This window comes from Nicotiana tabacum, unplaced genomic scaffold (assembly GCF_000715075.1).
Source record: "Nicotiana tabacum cultivar K326 unplaced genomic scaffold, ASM71507v2 Un00002, whole genome shotgun sequence".
NCBI classification, from domain to species: Eukaryota; Viridiplantae; Streptophyta; class Magnoliopsida; order Solanales; family Solanaceae; genus Nicotiana; species Nicotiana tabacum.
Window position 1 is genome coordinate 2,681,120 of NW_027438240.1, and position 6,878 is coordinate 2,687,997.

The window sequence follows — 6,878 nt, forward strand, 5'->3', positions numbered from 1 at the left end:
TTTGTGCAGATCGAGGTATATCTTACAAGTCTAGACGTCAGTGAGTTACATGCGCACGGAGAGTTCGAGGTATATCTGCAAGCGTCCGCAGACTCCGAAGTCCCCTTCTATCATTTTTATGTTGTTTTCTTACTTTTCCTTAGACCTTGATACATAGAGATATTGAGAATAAATTTTTAGAAGCTTGTGACTTATTTCTACCGGGTTTTGGGAGTTGTAATTATTTGAATTGTGGTTTATTTATTTTAGATATTTTATTCCGTATTAATAGGCTTACCTAGTCTTAGAGACTAGGTGCCATCACTACCTACTACGGAGGGAATCTGGGGTCGTGACAAATTGGTATCAGAGCACTAGGTTCATAGGTATTATGAGTCACAAGCAGGTTTAGTAGAGTCTTGCGGATCGGTATGGAGACGTATGTACTTATATTTGAGAGGCTATGGAACTGTTAGGAAATATTCACTTCTTTGATTCCTTATCGTGCGCCTTTGTTGATTTCAAAGTTCTAAATAATTGTCTTTTTATTCTCTCATAGATGGTGAGGACACGTGCAACTGGATCTGATGATCAGACACTCGCGCCTCCTGTTGGAGCCGCAAGAGGCCGGGGACGGGGCAGAGGCCGAGTTAGAGGCCGAGGAAGACCACGTGGTGTAGCCAGAGCACCTGCACGAGCTGCTGCACCAGAGCCACCAGTAGCTCTAGTTGGAGAGCAGGCACCTGAGACGCCTGTTATTACTCCTGCACTTCAGGAGACTCTAGCCCAGTTTTTGAGCATGTTTGGCACTTTAGCTCAGGCAAGATTAATTCCACTTGCTCCTGACACATCTCAGGCTGGGGGAGGAGCGCAGACTCCCGCTGCCCGTACTCCAGAGCCACGGGCCCAAGTTGACCATTCCCCAGAGGTTATACCTGTGCAGCCAATTGTCCCAGTTCGGCCTGAGATTAGGACAGCAGTTTCAGAGGGGGAGCAACTCAGGCTCGATAGGTATAAGAAGTACCACCCTCCCACTTTCAGTGGTTTAGCTTCAGAGGATGCTCACGGCTTTCTGGAGGAATGTCACCGTATCCTTCGTACTATGGGTATTGTGGATTCCAGTGGGGTTTCTTTCACGGCATTCCAGTTTAGAGGAGTAGCCTACTAGTGGTGGCGGGCATATGAGTTGGATAGTCCGGCTGAGGAAGCTTCACTTACTTGGACTCAATTTTCAGATATGTTCTTAAGGGAGTATGTTCCTCAGAGTCTTAGAGATGCATGGCGTGTAGAGTTTGAGCAGTTGAGCCAAGGTTCTATGACTGTGTCAGAATATCCGGTCCGATTCAGTGATTTGGCTAGGCATGCACCAACCTTAGTTGCTACTGTTTGAGAGCGGGTTCGCAGATTTATTGAGGGTCTTCACCCTAGTATCAGATACAGTATAGCCCGAGAGCTAGAGATGGACATCACATACCAACAGGTGGTGTCAATTTCTAGGAGATTGGAAGGTATGCGGACTCGGGAGAGGGAAGAGAGGGAAGCTAAGAGACCCCGATGATTCTTGCACATATAATAATTCTCGTGCCCCAGTTGCAGCCCGCCATGGTAGTGCTTATGTGAGCCGTCCTATTCATTTAGTACTTCCAGCTTCCAGTGGTATTCTGACTAATCCCAGACCTCAGGTTCCATATTATGCACCACCAGTGTCTTATATACCTCCTATACGGGGTGCTTTCAGCTGGCAGTCTAGTCGATCAGGCCCGAGCCAGTCCCAGCAGCCACGTCCTCTGAGGGCTTGTTTTGAGTGTGGTGACACTCGTCATATTATGAGAGATTGCCCCATATTTAGGAGGGGTGCACCTCCACAGATTTCTCAGGCCCCACCTATTCCACAGGGTCCTCAAGCTTCTTAGGTCATGATTACTGCACTAGTTGCCACTCCACCTGCACAGCCAGCTAGATGTGGAGGTCGGGCAGGTAGAGGTCACCCTAGAGGGGGAGGCCAAGCCAGATATTATGTCCTTCCTGCTAGGACAGATATCGTTGCATCCGATTCTGTTATCACAGGTATTATTCCGGTCTGTCATAGAGATGCATCAGTCTTATTTGATCCAGGCTCCACTTATTCTTATGTGTCATCTTATTTTACCCCGTATTTGGGCGTATCACATGATTCCTTGAGTTTTTATATTTATGTATCTACACCCGTGGGTGAATCTATTATTATGGACCATGTGTATCAGTCGTGTTTAATTGTTATCAGTGGTTTTGAGACCAGAGCTAATTTATTATTGCTCAGTATGGTGGATTTCGATATTATTTTAGGTATGGACTGGTTGTCGCCCTATCACGCTATTCTTGATTGTTATGCCAAGACAGTGACGTTGGCTATGCTAGGTCTACTACGGTTAGAGTGGAGAGGTACCCCGGATCATGTTCCTAGCAGGGTTGTTTCATTTCTTAAAGTTCAACGAATGGTTGAGAAGGAGTGTGATGCATATCTGGCCTATGTAAGAGATGTTAGTATTGATACTCCTACCGTAGAGTCAGTTCCTATAGTAAGGGATTTTTCCGATGTATTTCCAGCGGATCTTCCGGGTATGCCACCCGACAGGGATATTGATTTTGGCATTAATTTATTACCGGGCACTCAGCCCATTTCTATTCCACCATACCGTATGGCCCAACAGAGTTGAAAGAATTAAAAGAACAGTTACAGGAATTGCTTGATAACGGTTTCATTTGTCCTAGTGTATCACCTTGGGGTGCTCCTGTCTTATTTGTGAAGAAGAAGGATGGTTCTATGCAGATGTGTATTGATTACCGCCAGCTGAACAAGGTTACCGTGAAGAACATGTATCCATTGCCACGTATTGATGACCTATTTGATCAGCTCCAGGGTGCTAGAGTATTCTCTAAGATCGACTTACATTCAGGCTATCATTAATTGAAGATTCGGGAGCCAGATATCCCAAAGACTGCTTTCAGGACTCGGTACGGTCATTACGAGTTCCTTGTGATATCTTTTGGGCTGACTAACGCCCCAACAACATTTATGCACTTAATGAATAGCGTATTTTAGCCCTATCTTGATTCTTTCGTCATTGTGTTTATTGACGTCATTCTGGTGTATTCTCGGAGTCGGGAAGATCATGAAAAACACCTGAGGATTTTGTTTCAGATTTTGAGAGAAAAGAAGTTATATGCAAAATTCTCAAAGTGTGAATTCTGGCTTGATTCGGTGGGATTTTTGGGTCATATAGTTTCATGTGAGGGGATCAAGGTAGATCCGAAGAAGATTTAAGTAGTGTAAAATTGGTCCAGACCGTCCTCAGTTACGGAAATTTGGAGTTTTCTTGGTTTGGCAGGGTATTATCGCCGATTTGTAAAGGGTTTCTCTTCTATTGCTGCATCTATGACCAAATTAACCCAGAAGGGTGCTCCGTTCAGGTGGACCTAGGAATGTGAGGAGAGCTTTCAAAAGCTCAAGACAACTTTGACTACAACCCCAGTATTGGTATTACCTATAGGTACATGGTCTTATACTGTGTATTATGACGCGTCGCGTATTGGTCTCGGCGCAATGTTGATGCAAGATGGTAGGGTGATTGCCTACGTGTCCAGACAGTTAAAGGTGCATGAGAAGAATTATCTTGTACATGACCTGGAGTTAGCAGCTATTGTTCATGCCTTAAAAATTTGGCGGCATTATTTGTACGATGTCCATTGTGAAATCTACACCGATCACCGGAATCTACAACATCTGTTTAAACAAAAGGATCTTAATTTGCTGCAGCGGAGATGGTTGGAGTTGCTTAAGGATTATGATATCACCATTCTCTATCATCATGGGAAGGCCAACGTAGTGGCCGATGCCTTGAGTCATAAGGCAGCGAGTTTGGGCAGCTTAGCATATTTACCGGTAGCAGAGAGTAGCGTTGGATGTTCAGGCCTTAGCCAACCAGTTTGTTGGATGTTTCCGAGCCGAGCCGAATTTTAGCTTGTGTGGTTTCTCAGTCTTCTCTTTATGATCATATCAGGGAGCGTCAATATGATGACCCTCATTTGCTTGTCCTTAAGGATACAGTTCAGCACGGTGATGCCAAGGAAGTCGCTATTGGAGATGACAGTGTACTACGGATGCAGGGCAGGCTCTGTGTACCCAATGTAGATGGCTTGCGTGAGTTGATTCTCCAGGAGGCTCACAGTTCGCGGTACTCCATTCATCCGGGTGCTGCAAAGATGTATCAGGACTTGAGACAATACTATTGGTGGAGGTGGATAAAGAAAGACATAGTGGGGTATGTATCTTGGTGAAATATGAGCATCAGCGACCGGGTGGATTACTTCATAAGTTAGAGATTCCAGAATGGAAATGGGAGAGGATCACTATGGATTTCATTGTTGGGCTCCCACGGACTCAACGAAAGTTTGATACAGTTTGGGTGATTGTGGATAGGCTGACCAAATCAGCTCATTCCATTCCTGTGATTACTACTTACTCTTCAGAGCAGCTGGCTCAGGTATTAATTCGCGAGATTGTAAGACTTCACGGTGTACCAGTATCTATCATCTCTGACCGGGGTACATAGTTTACCTCATGGTTTTGGAGGGCAGTACAGCGTGAGTTGGGTACTCGGGTAGAGTTGAGTACATCATTTCACCCTCAGACGGATGGGTAGAGTTGAGTATATGTGTGATAGATTTTGGGGGTGCTTGTGATCAATTCTTACCACTTGCGGAGTTTGCTTACAACAACAGTTACCAGTCAAGCATTCAGATGGCTTAGTATGAGGCCTTGTATGGTAGGCGGTGCCGATCTCTAGTGGGTTGGTTCGAACCGGGCGAGGCTACACTATTGGGTACATACTTGGTTCAGGATGCCTTGGAAAAGGTTAAGTTGATTCAGGATCGATTTCATACAGCCTAATCTAGACAGAAGAGTTATGCAAATCGGAAGGTTCGTGATGTTGCATTCATGGTTGGTGAGCGGGTATTGCTCCGGGTTTGAGCCCTAGGTATATTGGGCCTTTTGAGATTCTTGACAGAGTTGGAGAGGTGGCTTACAAACTTGCACTGCCACCTAGTCTCTCTGCAGTTCATCCGGTATTCCATGTTTCTATGCTTCGGAAATATCACGGCGATCCGTCTCATGTGTTAGACTTCAGTTCGGTTCAGTTGGACATGGATCTATCTTATGTTGAGGAACCAGTGGCCATTTTGGATAGGCAGGTTCGAAAGCTGAGGTTAAAGAACATTGCTTCCGTGAAGGTTCAGTGGAGGGGTCATCCGGTCGAAGAGGCAACTTGGGAGACCGAGTATAATATGCGTTGTTGTTATCCACACTTATTCACTAGCTCAGGTACTTTTTCTAACTCCGTTAGAGGACGAACGTTTATTTTAGAGGTGGAGAATGTGATGACCCAAAATGTCATCTTTAAATTTAATAATTAATTATGTGTTCTAAGACCTCGTAAAGTACTATTTATCATTCTTCGACTTGCGTGCGCAGTTCGTACAATTTTCCGAAAATGTTTTATGTGAAAAATGGAAAAGAAATGTGAATTTGAGCTTTAAAACTCAACTTAGTTGACTTTGGTCAACGTTTTGAGCAAACAGACTCGGATCAGCATTTTGACAGTTCTAGTAGGTCCATATCATGATTTGGGACTTGGGCGTATGCCCGGAATCAAATTTCGAGGTCCCTAGCCCGAGATATGGAATTTTGATGAAAAATAAAAAGTTTAAGTTGAAATAGTGATCGGATGTCGAATTATGTGCAAACGACTTCGGAATAGAATTTTGATGATTCCAACAGTTCTGTATGGTGATTTTGGACTTAGGAGCGTGATCGGAATTTTAATTGGAGGTCCGTAGTGAAACTAGGCTTGAAATGGCTAAAATAGGAATTTAAGTTTGGAAGTTTGACCGGGGAGTTGACTTTTTGATATCAAAGTCGGAATCCATTTCTGAAAATTTTCATAGCCTTGTTATGTCATTTATGACTTGCGTACAAAATTTGAGGTCAATCGGATTTGATTTGATAGGTTCCGATGTTGTTTGTAGAAATTGAAAGTTTCAAAGTTCATTAGGCTTGAATCTATGAGTGATTCGTGTTTTTAGTGTTGTTGGATGTGATTTGAAGACTCGATTAAGTACGTATGGTGTTTTAGGACTTATTGATATATTTGGTTGAGGTCACGAGGGGCTCGAGCGTGTTTCAGATGGTATTCAGAATATTTTCCTTCATTTTGGCACTGCTGGTAGCTGCTGATTTCTGGTATTTTAAACCTTCTTCGCGATCGCGAAGATTGGGACGCGATCGCATAGGCTTAGTTCAGGCAGTCTTAATTTTGTTCTTCGCGATCGCGTGAGGTCAATCCGCAATCGCATAGGTTTGGCAAGATGTGCATCGCGATCGCGTGGCATTGTTTGCGATCACGTAAAGTTAATTGAGGGCTGCTAAGTTTTGTGCATCGCGATCGCGTGAAGCGGGATGCGATCGCGTAGCTTTAAGACATTGTGACTCACGAACACGTGAAGAGGACTGCGATCGCGTAGAGCTGGGAATTCTGTGCTCTGCGACCTCGTGAGGATATACGCGATCGCTTTGAGTTAATTTGGGCAGTGGTAATTTTTGCTTCGCGATCGCGTGTGGATGTTCGCGATCGCGATGAGTAAAAGCCTAGGTAGAATGGAGCTCAGATTGAGGCGATTTTTGAGAGATTTTCAGAGAAAACGTTGGGGTAAGTGTTCTTAACTCAATCTTTGTTAGATTACCCGAATCTATCACTGTTTTTAACATTTAATTGATGATTTAAGTTGGAAAAATTTGAAAACCCTCTTGGATAGATTTGAGGATTTGATGGTCGAACGGTTATTGGAATTTAGTCATTTTG